We start from the raw sequence: 18,476 nt of genomic DNA on the forward strand, positions 1-18,476 counted from the left end.
CATTATACAGCACAAGCTGCATAATGAAATGAAATCTGTAGTTCATTCATGCTACGCACACAACATATCATCAAGTGTAGGCCTATATTAAAATATGGTAACATATAAAATGACATAAAACAATACAGTTATTTCTATACATATATAGGCTACATACACTTATACACCCCGAACATTCCACAGTGCATTTTTTGAATTTGCATCTAGGGTGAATAAGCATAATCGATGTAAAACACTAATAATAATATATAATAATAATATATAATAATACATTTTATTTGCAATGCACTTTACATTTGAAGCAAATCTCAAAGTGCTACAAAGGCTGTGTTCAAAACGGAAGGCATGTTGTGTCGCTGCCTCGCTGCCGTAAAAGACAGCTTCAACTTTCAAGTGAAGGCATCTCTGTTAACATTGGTTTTGAACAGCCTTGTAGGGCACACACACGTGACGTCAGCAAGCCGTCTTGCATCTCTTCTGGCTGTCAGAAGACACACTAGCCTTAGCATCAGCTAACTACCTAAATGGCTAACAGATGCCTCTGAAATCATACTGAACAAACTTGGTTGTTTACAGTCACGGTCTCATATGATAGTTCAGTGTTTAGCTCTCGCTAGCTTTTCAAAAATCGAAGTGAGAATTATATATATTTGTACACAAATTCGGCTTGTTTTTCCGCCATCTTGACCAGTTTTTGTAAGCTGCAGCAGCCGCGCTGGTTTATGGGTAATAGGCAGCATCGAAGTTCTACATCGATGCTGCCTTCAAAACCGCTCGTTACAGGGCAGTTTGAAGGCATCTCAGGAGACAGGAAGGGATAATTCAAGCCGTTTGAAACAGCATTCGATGCCTCGCCGTCACCTTCTGAGAAAGCAATTTAGTCCGTTTCGAACACAGCCTCAGAGTCCACTTTCTCTCATCTTGTCTTGAGTCTTTCGCTGACACCTCGGAAGATGAACCCCCTGCAGAGTGCTTGATCTGGGATGTTGATTGGGCAGGTCTCTGCAACAATGTGGGCACAACAGTCTCTGAATTCCGTTGTCTGGTCAACACAAGTCCCATTTTGTCCAGACCAGTTCCTCAGGAGCAGAATCAAGTCCAAGCTGGGCCAGCATAGCTCCTATCCTGGCTTTGTTTCCTCTCCTCTGAGCGATCACCACACCCACCGTGGCGGCTGGTCTGGTTGTTTGGGCCTGATGGATTGTGGTCTGCTGCTCTTTAATCCAAAAACCCAGTCTTCATCTTCTAATAACTGTATTTATGTCAGAGGTAACACATGTTTTGGAAATAAAGATGGAAAAAACAGATAAAAAACAAAAGTCTAGCAAAGTTTGAAGGAGCTACCGGTTGCTGCTAATACAAGCGCTGCCAGTTGCCATAGCAACTATACCTGTAAACTATACCCAAGCTTGTTGTAAGATTGTTTTGAGTTACTCATTCTGCTCTCTTCTCATTAAAACTAATTTAATGCAGGTTATATTTGTGCTGCAGCTTTTTATTTTCTATTCCTGTTTGTGTGTTATCCCATGTTTCTCCTTTTGCTCTGTGTGTAGGCTTTGCCAAAGAATTCTCAAAATTAACAATATGACGAAAGCAGAGATGATTACAAATAGTTATAGGCTTCTCCCCCACCTACAACCTCTCTGCTTCTGTATTGTCTCTCCGTTTCCTTTCCTTTTCCTCCCTTCACCTTCTCTCTGTGGTCTGTGAGATATGTTCACCAATCCCTTACTCTCTTTATTTTTCTACAAGCTTTCTATGATTCTGTTCTCCTATTCTGTCTCACTCACTCCCTCTTTATTACCTTTGGCGTCCAACTGGCCAGCATAGTAGACGCTACAACCAAAATGATGTCATTAATTATTTGGGTAGAGATTATGTGATTAAGCGTCTATGTGTGTGTGTGCCCTTGTGTATGTGCATGTGAATGCCCCTGTTAGTGTGTATACATGTATTTGTAATTGTGTGTTGCATCTGTTGGCCACATTATTAGATTCAGATGAGAGCAGAAAGCCTGCACGCATGGTCAATTTCTTTGTTAAATTGTAAACCTACTATTCCAAGGATGCAAAGCAAACAAACAATTAATGTCCCCTGTCCGGCTGCAAAAAGACAGAAATTAACAAAAACAAATAAAAATTGAAATAAATGACAGAAGATCAAACAACCCCAGCTGAGCTTCGATGAGAAAAGAGCAGGATGTTGAATCACATACACAAACACACATATTGTATTTTACTTTAGTCATGAAAAGATTGAAGACGGATAATGATGAAGGAGAAGCAGCAAAAAAGAAAGTAAAAGGAGATGAGGTAAAAAGAGATAAAGAAAATTAGGTGAAAGACATACACAGGTAAGAAATTCGATACAGAGATAAATTTGTGTTGTGAACATGATGGACTAAATAAACAAATGTGTTACAGGACACTGTGTGTGAGTGCGTGTGTGTGTGTGTGCGTGTGTGTGCGTGCGTGCGTGCGTGCGTGTGTGTGTGTAAGGGAAGGGGACCAGAGAGGAGGGCAGAACGGTTTATAGGCCAGCTGTGTGTAGTCTTTTAGTCAGTCAGTGACCTAAATCACAGAATAAAAAGAGAGTGAGAATGAATGTGTGTGAGAGGAGGATGAGGGGGTTTGTAGATACAGTGATGTGTAGGGACTAAGAGGGAGTGAGTAAAAGACACAGAGGAAAATAAAAAAGGAATAAGAGACAAAGGTTGAGGAGAAAAAAGACATCGGGAAAACAAGAAATAAAAGCTGTTGACAGGGAAGGAAGGAAGAGTAGGGAATGAAAGCATAGAAAGAGATAATAAGAGAGCGAGAGCAATGACATGTATGAAGCTGAAATTGTGCAGCATAGATATAAATATCTGGGCTTGTTATTTGTTCTTTGCCTGCTTTACATTTCCAGAGGAAAAAAACTTCCTAACCACCACCCTGGCTCACTACACAAATGCACAACCACTCCCTGCAGCCACAGCTGTATTTCTCTGTGACTGTGTACTAAACATAGAATCACAACACAATATGCATAATGGAAGAACAAATATCCAAAGCATGCACAGCTGTAAATTTGACACACAGAGAGGGATAGTTAGCTGCATTAAGATATTAAAGTGCATTTGACACAAAACACACTATATTAAGAATTTATCACTCTGTTGCAAATTAAAGAAATATTTTTGAACAATTTAATTACAGAGTGTAGGGGATATTATACTCTTGTACCAGCACTCAATACAGATCAGAAAGAGAGAGAATCTGTTATATTTTCCCCATATTGTAAATATTATCATGGTCAAATAATTACATTTGTTATTAAGAGCAGGGAAGTACACTTAAGAGGGATCAGAAACAAGGGCAGAATCCAAAACTTTACACAAAAATTCTATGCAGAAAAACTCTATCCAGACGTTTTTCCTCGCTGTTCCTTTCCCTATTCCACACTTCCTCTTCTGTCTTTTACAGCTCGTGGGCCCGCCTTTTGATCATTGAGTGGTGGAAGTACTTCCTCCCCAGACCGTTCTTATCTCAGGGCGTCCAATACCAACGCTTTCAGAAAAAGTGTCAAAACATAGTTATTTGACACCAAATGCACCCTTCAGTCTCTATGAGACGCGCTGAATGGTACCTTTGGCATAAAATACTTACGCTTTTTCATGCTGTCTAAAAGCGTCAGTTATGATGCATTGATATGAGAACGTGTTGTCCACCCTCACCAGTGGCCACTCAACTGTCAATCCCAAACACAAATCTCCACAGGAGCAGTCACTCTAAAATCAAGTCAGTCTGGGGTAAGAGCACAAACCAGTTCAGCATAATAAAAGAAACTCACAGCAATAATAAAAACACTCCAACCACATCTTTTAAAATCATGCATTAAAATATACATAAAAACATGCATAAACACCAAAAAAGTATTAAAAACATTACACTTCCACCCTATGACACTTTATTTTTCTCTGCATTACTCCATTCAACATTGCTTCACATCCCTTTTTTCGCACACACAAAAAAAATAATGAAGACACTCAGCAGATCAGACAAACTGGGAATCAACCTTTAAACCAAATCTGTAATCTGACTGAGTACCACTCATCACTGGATCAATTTTGCAAAATGCATTCGTATTCAAATCAGTGAAGCTTTGTGCAGCTCGGGCTTCTCCATCCCCCAGACTGTGTGTTCAGCCAGAGCTCAGATGGAAATCACACCAAATTGGATCAATACTGAAACCAGGAGGGAGAGCTGTGTCTTATTATAGTACAGTACTGGAAACTTAGGCTCCTGATTACCTGCAATAAGATTGTAGTAATGCACAGAGAGGTAACCACACTTACAATCTAATTTTACTAAAGAAGTCTTTAAGTCTATAGCCATGCTAGCAGCCTTATGAGGCTATAAATCTCATTACACAATGGGGAGTGGGGTGCTTTATAAGCATCCGTCTTATAAAAGTCTACGTTTTTATGTAGCGCATCATGAGCAGATGGAAGGCAAATATGACCAAAATGCCAACCAGCGGATGATGCACATAGCAACACTGACAAGACACTGAGGGGAATCACATGAAGTCACCCAAACACCACAAAAACAGAACTGGTAGCAGAGATGGTGGTTGTTCTTAAGAATGTGCACGTTAAGGAACTGAAGAATGGGGGGCAAGCAGGGAATTCCAGGCTCCGTGGGGGATAGACAGTGGGCGTCCTTAGAACACGGTTCAGGGCAGGCAGACAGTCTCAATACATGGGAGGTAACTGGAGGCAGAAGCAAAACGTTGGAAGCTAATTGCAAAAATACACAATAAGACTTAGATTCAAAGAGTAGGCAGGAGCAATTGTACCACGGGAGGTAAACTGACAAACTGGAGAGGAGTGGGAGAAGAGCCTGAGTATTTCACTGCATGGGTTGATTATTGGATGAGCCAAAGGTGGGAGAAGCTGCAGGTGGTGACAAGCCAGGAGCCGGAGCCAGATCGACATGCCCACAAACACACAGACAGGATGTGACAGACCAAACTGATAGAGACAGCACGGAAGGGAAAACAGGGGAAACATAAAGAAGTAAGAGGTGGCAAGGCCAAACCATGACAGATGGCAACAGCAGCATCACGGTTCTCCTGCTTGTGTGCAGTAAAAAGTTAGACATCTATAGAGGCTGCTTCAGATAAAAATCAAGCTGTACCTGCAGGCAGATGAGTGTGAGCAGGAGAAGGAACTAAATGCAGATAGACAAAACCGATAGGGAGAGTTCAATGATGTTGTGAACAGTTGCAGATACAAATAAACTTACAGGCAGACACAGGTAGGGTAGGTTGATAGGTAGGCAGGGACAGGTGGCTTGAACGCAAAGAAATGTGGCAACAAAGAAACTACAACAATCTGACAACTGGGGAGATGCATGGACGGGGACGCTCAGATGAGGGGAATGAGTCCCACAAAGCTGGTCATCAACTCGGTAAGTCAGATAACACTGGTCTAGAGGAGCAGGGAAATCTCTTTTACTCTGCCATTCAGAAAAAGAAGTAATAACCCTCCAACCTTTTCTGCTATTGTTAAGACCCAAACAATTGTAATAGGCAAGCTATTGTACCTACATTACAGTAGACAATTTACATAGATTTTTCAATCATCTTATCTTTTTAACCTAATCACTGAATGAGTGAATATGTCCAGGTCTTGAGATGTACATTAGAGCAGAACAGAAGAGCGTACTCAGCGGAAAAGAGGGAACATCTCATCCTGTATTCTTTATAGGTGTGTCTGCAAGGCATTCCAGTGCATTTCAATTTCCACATTTACATTTTAGCCTCATTACATCAAACAGCCACTTATCATACGTGCATTCAGCAGGAATTTAATGAGAATTCAAAAACTATACAAATGATTGCTTAGATGCAGAAATCAGCTCTCCTGGACATATGGACAGAAAGTGGCCTTATTTATCCCTGATTCACCATCTTTATCACAAGAAATGTGAGTGAAAGGTGCTAACCACCTCGGTCGCCATTTCCACATGTGAGGGAAGGTTGTCTGGATAACCATTTCTTTGCCAATATTTGGCCTAGCAATTCTAGTTCAGTTCAATTCAGTTTTGATAAATGAAATGGCGTAAAATGACTCACTTTGACTGAATGTGTCTTATGTGCAAGGATGAAACTCTTTCGCCTCTACAATGCACCAATCAGTCTGTCTGCTGTCAACCTTTATTAGGCCATTGTCAAGCATTTGTGGCCAACAGTCTGCTGTAGATTTTGAGGTGCCCAGAACTGTTGGCACTTTGACAGCCATTCAGCCAGTTGGAGAGAGAGCTGTCTGACTGGATGGTCAGTTTACAGATCACGGATTTGTCTTTACTTTTTTAGTTTACCTCTTCTTTTCTGACAACACAAGCCGAAAACAAAACCTTCACAATGGCTAGTGCAACTTTTTGTCAGACACATTCTGTATTTGCACTCTGACCATATAACTATGACTGCTTAAACTGAGTTATGGTGGTGTGAAAGGGTCTGGCTATTGGTTTTGTTTGTCTTTTGTTTTTCTCTTATCATCATGTTTGGTCTAAAGGGTTTTGTGTTTGAATTAGAATGTGTTATTTTCACACAGGCACAGAACATTCATTTGCTATTTGCAGATTAAGAAATCTTTTAATAGAGATTATACCAGAAATACATATTTGACTAATGTTTCAAATCTTCTATTTTTTCATATTGTATTTTCTACCCTCCACATCCTGCAAATTACTTAAGTGTTTGCATTACATACTGTGCTACTTGTACATGCTAGCATGTTACCTCTATCTCTTAACAACAAATGCTTTCTACTTCACTGGGCTCTGTAGGTAATTTCTTACAAATGCACTTGTAAAAACCAATACAAAACAGAGTGTATGTTTACGGCTTAGAGAGTTTATGCATATACTGATATGACATTATGTGACAGAGAGATATAAATAGCAGTATTTACCTGAGGCAAAGGTCAGGGAAATCTGTGATCTTGGCTGTCAAGGTTAGTCATTTCTCCCTGATTTTGGATCAGATTCCCACTCGAACATGTGTGATTGTTAAGTTTTTGATCTAGAAGCTGTTATTGTAGTGATATTCATGGTAGGGGTGAAACTCAATTACAGTGATTCAAAAGCTTCAAATGTGCCAGCAGAACAGATGCAGAAGTTGGTAGGCGGTGCCTGCGCAGGCCTGTGGGTGCTGACCTATCAGAGCAGACTGGGCTTCTCAAAGGGAGGCCCTTAAAGAGACAGGCGCTGTTTCAGACAGTCTCACACCCACGGTGTATGTAGATAGAAATGGCTCATTCTAAGGTAATAAAAACAGTTTAATTTGTAAGGTATTTATACGTGAATTATATTGCATTTCTGTCTATAGATCCTGTTAAAATGTTACACACTGCAACTTTAAATGTACACAGTGCAGTGGATATGATTCGCCCCCATCCTGATCGCTATGGCAGCAATTTGGCAATGGTAGCCAAGGTAGTCCGATCCTAAAGCACACCCTTCTTTATTGTCTATTTTCCTCTAAATTGGAACTCAAAATTTAATTTATTCAAGTCAGATTCAGAAGCTTGACAGTGAAACCATCAGACAACATTTGGCAGAGGCTTATCTCCATACTGCTGTGAGACGGTTGGCCCCTACTGTCCCTGAGTGAAACTGGAGGACTTGAGGAAGTCCTGTGCTAATCATTACATTTACATTTACATTTACTCATATGGCAGACGCTTTTATCCAAAGCAACTTACATTTGAGAAACAACACACAAGCATCAACAGAGCATCAAATACAGATCTACAACTGACAATACATACTAGTAAGAGCAGCAATAAATACTAGTAAGAGCTCATAGTACATATCACATCAATGGGGTAGATACCTAGGGAAGGAAGTAAGAGTTAACAAAAAGTACAATAAATACAAAAAAAGTGCAATCAATACAAGATAATTGTAAGGGGATAGAAGAAGAAGAGCACAGGAAGTGCATGTTGGAGGTTAGGAGTTAGAGGTGTTATAAGAGGAAGTGTTCTCGGAAGAGATGGGTTTTCAAGAGCTTCTTGAAGTTAGAGAGGGACGCTGCTGCTCTGATGCCGTGTGGTAGTTCGTTCCACCATTGTGGTGTCACAGATGAGAACAGCCAGGACTGGGATTGCTTTCTGTGAAGGGATGGCAGAGCCAGGTGGCGTTTGTTGGAGGAGCGTAGCAGGCGAGAAAGAACATAAGTTTGTATTATGGAGTTTAGGTAGATGGGTGCAGACCCAGTAGTCACTCTGTATGCAAGCATTAGTGACTTGAATTTGATTCTGGAGGCCACAGGGAGCCAGTGGAGGTCACTGAGTAATGGAGTGACATGAGTCTTTTTGGGCTGATCAAAAACCAGACGCGCTGCTGCATTCTGAACCAATTGTAAGGGTTTCACCGCACAAGCTGAAAGATTTGCTAGGAGGGCATTGCAAAAGTCAAGGCTACATGCTTTTTATTGTGTCACTCTGACCAACAATATTTCAGCATTGACTGTCACCATTACATGTGTGCTGATGGCTGACTATTGCTGAGTTATATATGCTACATTTTGTTTTATTTTGTTAAGTAACCATAATGAAATAAGGAACAAATTAAGAAATTTCCCGTTTTGTTTCGTTTTGTTGCACACACCCTTTTTCTCTTTTTAAACAAAATTTCCATCAGTCATTTCACATGCCTGAACCAAAATGATTAAATGATTTTGCATGTTTTTTTAATTAACAACAAATTTAATTTTTAATTAAATTTTTTTCAAACATAAGTTGAAATTAAATACAATGCATTATAAAATACAAAATAAATATAATACAATTAACACTATTCTTATCTATTCTTAAAATATTTACATTGGCAAAATACAGAATACCACTTTGCATGGGAGAAAACTTTGAACAGATATAAGAAGGCAAAAAAACAACAATGGCCTTGTAAATGAAAATGTACCAGGGTAACTTCCTGTGTGTTGTAGGGGATGGCCAATACACCTTACTGTAAAGGGTGCCGTGATGTGTCTGATTTGTAATGAACCTGAGAGCCGCATGATAAAGAGGGTCAAGCTTTGCCAATGTAGATGGACATGCAAGGTGATAGATGATGTTATCATATAGTCTAACTGAGACAGGAATTACTCTGAAACCAGTTTTGTGTGTAGACTTAAAAAAGCAAGATTTTAAGATTTTCTATATAAAAAGGCTAGTGTAAACTTGAGGTTTTTTGCAAGAGTTTCAATATGTTTTTTAAAGGTAAAGCTCTTTTGCATCCAGATACCCAGGTATTTGTAAGTCTGATGGTTACATCTTGCAGGATGTTAATAGAGAGAGCACTGGGCCTTTTACTACAAATATTATTGCCTTAGTCTTTTGTGCATTTAAAGTAGTTTTAGGTCAAAGAGAGCAAACTATACTGATGCAAAGTCAAACTGCAAATTTGCACAGGCAGTCTCAGGTGTGGGGGACACAGGAATACACCATTTTATCATCAGCATATAGATGATACTGTGAATGTTTAACCTGACTGCAGACATTCTTTATATAAATGATAAAAAGCAGACGACCTAGAACAGATCCTTGTGGGACACCCTATTTATGGACAACACGGTCAGATATTACATTCCCAAGAAAATCACAGGTAACTGGACTTGTTTGAAGACACTAGATAGATATACTACCTTCACAGAACACAACGACTCTGTGGACAGTAACATCAAGTTCACACGAGAATAACAGTTTGACCTTCCTGGACTGTGCTGTAAACACTGAAGAGGACAGGACCCTGCAAATTGGGGTTTACAGGAAGCCCACACACACAGACAAACATTTACTTTTCAATTCCCACCATCCACTGGAACAAAAGCTAGGGGTCATCAGAACTCTGCACCACAGAACGGACAGCATACCAACAAGTGCACAAGCCAGAGAGAAGGAACAAAACCACCTGAAGGGGGCACTTGCAGCCTGTGGTTACCCTAAATGGACCTTTGTGAAAACAGCCAGAAGACCAACACTACAGGGGATGAGGAAGACAGATACTGGTACACCCCAAAGACCACACACCAAAAAACAAGAAAAGTAATCTAGTGACTCAGCAGTTTACTTACATCTGAAGGACAGAGGACACTCGTTTGAGGACCACCAGGTGCACATTTTAGACAGAGAGGATGGATGGTTTGAAAGAGGTGTCAAGGAAGCCATCTTCACCCAGGTTGAGAGGCTGTTGCTGAATAGAGGAGGGGGTCTACGCCACCACTTATCTCCCACTTACAATGTGGTCCTTTCATCACTTCCCAGGAAACTTAACAAGCATGACCTCTTGGCCTCAGGTAAGGATGCCAACGATAGTCGTTCAGACTTGGTCAAGGGAGGCTCTAACGACTGTGACAACTGTCGTTACCACAGCCAGGAGAACTAACGAACCATCGGTATCAACGATCCTAGCTAACAATCCCACTGAGGTTAAATAGCTGAGTTTCCCTCCAGTCAGAATTGAAGAAGTCTCTTGGATGAGGGACGAAACGTCTTCTAGTAGTTGCCCTTGATTTTAACCCTCTTTGGATAACTGGAAACTTTCTTGTTTTATATTGCTCTAATAGTTTTCCAGAATTTAGAATGGTCATGCAGACTATTTGATATTTGTGGCGAATACTACTCAGCTTAATGCTGCGTTCCATTTACCTCGGAAGTCGGAGGTCGGAGCTGGGAATGACGTCACACCCCAGTTGACGGCATTCCAGTTACAAGTCGGAAAAAACCTAGCTTGGCCAGGTTAGCTATTGATATGGCGGTTGATTAAAAAAAATGCATTGTGCAGTATTTACTCATACTAAACAATGTAGCAACGCGTCCACAGACAGCTGTTGGGCAGCACTTTGTGTACGAATATTTATATGAGTCACAAGTACACAGAAGTGCTAATAAACAGTATAAACTACAGCTTTCGCTAACTGTTGATACCCCGACAGCCATCTTGGATCACGAAGTTGGGGTAGTGCGATTCTCCCGACATCCCAAGTCGGGATTCTAACTTAAGGGGGCGTTTCCTTTGATATTTTAATAAGATTTCTTAATGAGAGCTGTACATTGATTTCTCATAGTTCTACAAAGATGCCAGTCATTTGCACTTTGGGACTTTCTAGCTATAGACCATTGATTATTTCTGGCATGAATAAGGTCGGCTATATCTTTAGAACACCAAGGGTTATCTCTGTTCTTAATTCTGAACTTTCTAATGGAGACATGTATGTTTGTGATCATTAAAAATGTTGCTGAAAAAAAGCTGCAGCCTCAACAATAGTAGGGATTTACTCTATTTGATACCATTTGACTCTGAAAAAATCATGTTGAAAGCTTGCTCAGAGAAGTGCTTGAAAGAACGTCTGAGAACAGTCCAACATTTGAATTTGTGTAATTTTGTACTACTAAAACATGCAATAACAAATTATAAAGTGTACTCACAAACAACAAACTGCATCTTATAATGTGCAGCCCCATGTCCTTCACTCTACCTGCAGTTTGCCCATTTCTCTGGTGTCATCTTAAAGTGGGTGTTGGACTGAGTAAAGTGAGTGTGTGTTTGTCTGTGAGAATATGTGTAACCCCTTCACACACACACTCATACAAACCCAAATTGTACAGTGTTTTCGGCGCAATGGGGGTTCATTACACATTCGCACACACTCCCAAACTCCCTGCTGTGTGTCCATGTGTATGTGAAGACAAAAGAGATGGAAAAAATAAGTGCGTTAGCATATGTGTGTGTGTGTGTGTGTGTGTGTGTAGAATTGCAACATAATGAAAGGACTTGAATAGAACATTTGAAGATGTGATTGAACTCAATTAAGTCAATGAACAGATTTTGCAGCATCTCAGTGAACTTGAGCAATATTAGGCTAAATATCTTTACAGGTACAACAGCATTTAGGGATACCATGACATAGGTTTCCCCAGGTCATGATAGGGTCAATTGCTGTGCTAAAGTAAGCTAAGGGTGACAGCCTGTGACTATCCAAAAGAGTAATTCAGACTCTGTCTCTCCTCGCTGTCTGCTTGGTTGACTTGCCTGACGCAGCTGTCCTAGGTAACCCAAGGTTATCTTCAAGATTATTATCTTTTTTCTGTTTTATTATAGACAGACTGACCTCCATCCATCCATCCATCCATCGTCAACCGCTTATCCTGTGTACAGGGGGGGCTGAATCACACTTGGACTTTTATTTTCAATATGCTTAGAAAAAAGAGTTCTGCGGTTGCATTGGAGAGTGTCTGCATCTGCATGTGTGAAAAAAGATCATTTAACCACACTCAGACAAATACACAAAGTAAAAAGGAAAGTTTCTATTGTTCCATAGTAAAAATTTTATAATAATAATAACAATCATAATGATGGAGAGGAATAGGAGGAGGGGAGAGGCAGGAGAGAGGGAGAGAGACCGAGAAAGAGAGGGAGGGAGGGAAGACAGGCAGATTGGGTCATAGACAGGCTGAGGCTGGGTGACAGCTGTTGCATTGAGAGTTTATCAGATTAAATCTGACCATCTCTACTGTGGGAGGGAGGGACCCAGTTAACTGATGCCCTAAAGACACAAACACACACACATACACACACACCTCAGTGGACACATTTTAGTTGTTATACTTTGAGCTGATCTGGCGAAATTGTAATGAATGAATATACTGTAAAATAACCAACTTTGCCCTTTAAGGATTAGTCTGGTGTGTTGTAAAGTGACTCCTAAAGAGCACTCAGTCAAGCCAAAATAAACATTTGACTGCATCAACCTAAAACCTCTTTATCACCTCTACCTTCCAAGATGAGATTTGTGTACTGACATCACATTGCATGAATAAAGTAATAAAAACCCACGCAGGAAGTTTCACTTCGCTTGAAGTCATGATCACCCATATTTTCACTAGCGCTGGGTAGTGATTAAAATTTTTAATCGTGATTAATCGCATAGTTATGGGAAAAATTTAATAATGAATTCTAAAGTAATGTATTGCACACTTTTGATTTAAATGTACTGCTATATACACAAAAGTGCAACATGTGGTTTGCAAAGACTTTAAACAAATAAGGTGATTTTTACCAGCAGTAGCAATAAAATATTTCTTGTAAATCTCAACTTAAACATTAATGTAATCAAATCAAATAATCTGTGGCTTAATACACATTAGCTTAAAAGAATCCCCAACAAATGCACAATAAATGCTGAATACCACAGTAACACTGCAGCTCATCAAGGAAACACAAAGAGGGAATTTTGTACTACAAAATCTGTAACTTTGGAAGATACTCACTTGATTTGTCCAACTCAAACTGCAGCCTCATTAACTTTAAATTAACTTTTGCACAAAACAAGAACTGTGGATTTTCTCCCCTACTTTGAAATTTATTAAGAGCTGTGGCTACATTTAGAATGACTGCATTTTTAGAATAGTACTTGAATGAATTAACGAGGTAATGGTAATGGTTGGCAGAATTTGGCTGAACTTCAATCTACAGTGTAGATCCACACACATCCACAAGCATATAGGCAAAAACTATCTACATCATATGTTGTCTTAAATAGTCATATGGTCGCCAGAGGAGCAATATATTCAAAAGCTGACTTTTTTCCCTACTACAACCTCAAACTTTAACTTTGAAAAGGTAATGACCTTGCTGTCCATATGTGGGTGTCCTGTTGCAGCTTGCAAGTCAAATATGGTTACCCTCTTCCAATCTGAAGTGCTCAAAGCAGCTGGAGAAAACTGAGATAGTGGACTCAATGAAATGATCATGTGCATGATCAGGAGTGCAAGCTCAAATCTGATTATGCTCTCACGAATTGGTGCCTGTGTGCGCAAATGTTGACTTGAGTAGTGTGTTACCTCAAATCTTTTGTCATCAGTTTCCTTCCATAATTTGACAAGAAAGGCAAGTAAATTTGTTGCCTACATTTATAATGTAAAGTGTGGGCTGGCCAAACCAGCAGTGGTGCACCACCAGCCTCTGAGCATTCCTGCTAAGTCAACAAGGCACTCTTTGGCTTGTGGAGGATGAGAACAGCTCAAAGTAGAGCATCTTAGTTTCCAAGCCGCCGAGATGTGAGCTAAATGCAATCTTGAGTAACATGTTAAATCTGTTGACATGAGTGTGGCAGAGGTCTAAATGAAGCAGACTTCACACCCAACTGCGTCTCTTATTGCATGGAAAGGAGAAATAAAGCTGCTTCCTGTTGACTCCTGGATGAGATTAGAGGGAATGAATGTTTCACAACTCACCATACTGTATTATCATTATTTCTTTTATCTTGTGTTTCACTTGCTACCATTTTGAGTGTATATACATACTTTTGCAGACAGGAAAACAGTTCCACTTTCTGAAATACCTGTCACACACAGCTCTGCTGAAAAGACAACCACTTTCTCCTTCACAGATCTCATATACACCTGGTTTTAACATGGCATCTGTAGCTGTGTATCTTTTCTGTATAAGGAAAAACAGAGTTTTTAATGCAAATGCCTAACTTCACCTCTTAATGCTATCTTATGCAAGCCCAGCAAAAAGCTACAAACCATACAGCAGTTTGCCTGTTGTGTGCCAGCTCCACTCCCAAATGTGTTCGCTATTGTAGCATAAAGGGCCACTTGCCATACCAAGAGTATGAGTAAATTATCCACAAGACTCCAGAGTCGTAGACTCTATTGTCATTTCCTGGTGCAGGTCACTGTTACATTGCTTGGAGTTTCCTCTCTCTTTCTCTCTCTCTCTTTTTTCTCTCTCTGCTGTCTTCCATACATATTTGCTCCTCTCTCCATTATCTGAAACTTTCTGTCATGCTAAACTATTTTATAATGCTTCCCTTCCTTCTTTTCATTGCCTTTCTTTTTTAATCTCACACTCTCTCTGTTCTTCCACCTAGTTAAACTTTGTCTCATGCTCTCTCATACTTCATCTGCTTCTTTCCACTCAGTCTCGCACACTTTCTTTCCTCATTCCTGTCCTCAGTCCATTTTCATCTCATCCATTTATTCCTTTTTGCATTCTGTTTCCCTCTTTCTTTCACTCTATCAAGTCTTCTTTCTTTCTCTCTCTCTCTTTATTCTCAGGGGCGTCCCTGACCCCATTCATTCATCTCTCTTCATGACAGTGGATCCACTCTCAGCAATTACTCTACTTGCTCCGCTCTCTCTAACATCCCATCACTGTGTTTTCCAACCACTTTCACACCCACCCCCTCCTGTTTTATCCTCTCTGTCTTTCTCTTGCTCTCCTCCCTCTTTTGTCTCACTCCAACCTATCGCCCGAGGGGAATGATTGACAAGAAAGCGGGGGTCTTGTAAAGGGGAGTATCTGATTGGTGGTGAGGGAGATGAAAAGGAAAAAGCCTCCTGGGCCTGCCCTGACTGCCCTGCAAGAAAAAATTCATTGTAATTTATCTTGTACTCAGAAGTGGCTTCTGTAAAGTCAGCAGTGTTGCTGTGTTTATCCAGATGAGAACAATGCCCTCACAAACTTTTTTACCAAGACTTTTATTAGGTTTTATTATGTGAAACAAAAAATAAGTGAACCACAGACTCATATTTAAATGCGTTGACTGTCTTTTTGAACTTAATTAGTTCAGTGCCCAGCAGTTCCTCGTGCTTGGGAAAAGCCCAGTAACATGAGCTCAGGATCTGAACCACCAATGCCCATATTCAGTTGCTTCTTCACACATTTTTTAATTCTGTGAACAATAAAGAAAAAGAGAAGTCCATCACACTTGTTTTATTTTGGACTCCTCCCTTACCAAAATGAGGAAAAAAAACAAAAACACATTTGAACTTAAGCAATACATTTATAATGTATTATATACAAAATTACACAGCTGATTTTTGCAGAGTGACTGGAAGGATTTAAGGCTTTGGGTTTATAGTGGTTAGAAATCTGTCTAATTGTTGCCACCGTGTGGTGAACCTGATGCACTGCTTTCAGATTACATCATCGTTCCATCTACCATCCTGCAGGTTTGAGCCAGGGGCATAGAACAAAATTCTAGGCCCTATATACAAGCAGTCTCTGTGGGCCCCCTTCCTCTCTTGGTCCCTGTCTCTCGTGCATCTTTTGAAAATGTGAACAAATAATTGAGCTAAGAATTGCACACATTAAACTGTGGTGGTGATTAGGGTAGTCACTAATGAACTGTTCTTACCACATTTAAAAAAGTAACAAGGGCGTCACTTTGTGTTGAAAAGTGGTGGGGACATAAGGACTCAGATTAGGGGTGTGATGATACACTTGGGTAACCAACAATTCTGCTGGCAGGTGACAATTCATAAATATACATAAATAATGCAGTAATCAGAAGCTTGTTTTTTTTAGCTTAAGTTACTTTTTTTGGACAATGCACATTTGCTTCTATATTTAAATTACATTGCATGTTTTCTTATTGTACAAATAAACCTTTCTTAAAGCAATTTCATTTGTAAGTTATATATTACTACTACTATTATACTCACACTAACAGTCTTTCAGAACATTTTTAACAAATGCTTTCCAAATGGGATGGGGAAAAAATTAGCCGTGGTGGGGACATGTCCCCAGCGTCGCCGGTGTGAACGACACCTATGAGTAATAAGTCTGTAAAGTTCTCACCACTTTTATCAGAGATGGTCCACAGATGGTTCGTGCCAAGTTTGGTGCCGGTGGGACTTCCTGCTTCGGAGGAGTTAAAATAAATTTTTCAGTTTACGCGATTTTGTGGGAAAAAAACGTATCGGCAGAAATGGGCGTGGCCTATACCATGAGATTCAGCTTGATCCCCCGAATGCGTGGATATAAGATTTTTAATATGTGCCTTCAGATATTAAAGCAAACAATGTGGGCTTTGTAGATCATTGGCAGACTTTCTGGGGAAGACCTGGTCTGATTTGGAGAGACGGCATCCATCCCACTTGGGAAGGAGCAGCTCTCATTTCTAGAAATCTGGCCAAGTTTATTAGTGGACCAAATCCATGACAACGCATCGAAATTATTTAAATCAAAGGTAAACAGAAGAGGAGCTGTGCATCAAAACCTCATAAAAATTAAAACCACAAGAGCAATAGTGCAAACGAATAGGAAAATTAAATGTGGACTCTTAAACATCAGATCTCTCTCTTCTAAAGGTGTACTAGTAAATGAACTAATATCAGATTTGATTTGATGATATTGATTTATTTTGTCTTACTGAAACCTGGCTGGGTGATGGAGAATATGTTAGCCTAAATGAATCCACCCCTCCCAGTCATATTAATACTCACATTCCTCGAGGCACAGGCCGAGGAGGTGGAGTTGCAGCTATCTTCGACTCTAGCCTACTAATCAGCTCTAAACCTAAACCAAACTACAACTCATTTGAAAGCCTTGTTCATGGTCTTACATACCCAAGTTGGTGTGTCCGTTATATTGTACCGAGCACCTGGTCCGTACTCTGAATTCTTATCTGAATTTGCAGAGTTTTTGTCAACTTTATTATGTTATTAAGTTATTATTGTAGGGGATTTTAATATTTATGTGGACGTTGAGAATGACAGCTTCAGTACTGCGTTTATCTCTCTGGTAGATTCCATTGGCTTCTCTCAGAGTGTTCATGAACCAACTCACTGTTTTAACCACACCCTCGACCTTGTTCTGGTAAACAGTATTGAAATTGAACATTTAGGGCTGTTCCCACAGAATCCGTCTTTATCCGACCACTGTTTGATAACTTTTGAGTTTGTATTGCTGAACTACACGCCATTGGGCAAAAATTTTTATACAAGATGTCTGTCTGATAGTGCTGGAGCTAAATTTAAGGATGCGATTCCATCAGCTCAAGTCACACAGTAACAGAGGACTCCTATGCTTTTTTCAGTCCCTCCCAAATCAGGCTCGCTGCGAATGACACTCGACTCTGTAGCCCCTCTAAAAAAGAAAATAATAAAACAAAGACAGTTAGCTCCATGGTATAATACTGAAACTTGCAAATTAAAGCAAATATCGCGGAAACTTGAGAGGAATTGGCGTTCCACCAAACTGGAAAATTCTCATTTAATTTGGCAAGATAGTCTTAAAACTTATAGGAAGGCCCTCCGTAATGCCAGAGCAGCGTACTACTCGTCATTAATAGAGGAAAATAGGAACAACCCCAGGTTTCTTTTCAGCACTGTAGCCAGGCTGACAGAGTCACAGCTCTATTGAGCCAAGTATTCCCATAGCTCTCAGTAGTTACGACTTCATGAGCTTCTTTAATGATAAAATTCTAACTATTAGAAACAAAATTCAACAAGACCTGCCCTCAACTGGCACCGACTTATCTCTGAACTCAGGAACCTTAGAAACAGCTGTAGAACCAGATATATGTTTAGACTGTTTTGCTTCCCTCAATCTTTACCAACTAACTTCAATAATTTCTTCATCTAAACCATCAACCTGCCTCTTAGACCCCATCCCGACTAGGTTGTTTAAAGA

The 18,476-nt window shown here is 40.0% G+C and overlaps 1 long non-coding RNA gene across 1 annotated transcript; it reads right to left on the reverse strand.

Annotated features, from left to right (window-relative positions):
• Positions 1–15,587: 15,587 nt before the first annotated feature.
• LOC123975810 lies at positions 15,588–16,926 on the reverse strand. The gene is made up of 3 exons (XR_006826164.1): positions 16,788–16,926; positions 16,641–16,700; positions 15,588–15,732 (listed from the first exon to the last, which is right to left on the reverse strand). It is a non-coding gene; the product is annotated as an uncharacterized LOC123975810 (long non-coding RNA).
• Positions 16,927–18,476: the final 1,550 nt, after the last annotated feature.

The sequence above is a fragment of the Micropterus dolomieu genome, linkage group LG08, assembly GCF_021292245.1.
Source record: "Micropterus dolomieu isolate WLL.071019.BEF.003 ecotype Adirondacks linkage group LG08, ASM2129224v1, whole genome shotgun sequence".
In the NCBI taxonomy this organism is placed as follows: domain Eukaryota; kingdom Metazoa; phylum Chordata; class Actinopteri; order Centrarchiformes; family Centrarchidae; genus Micropterus; species Micropterus dolomieu.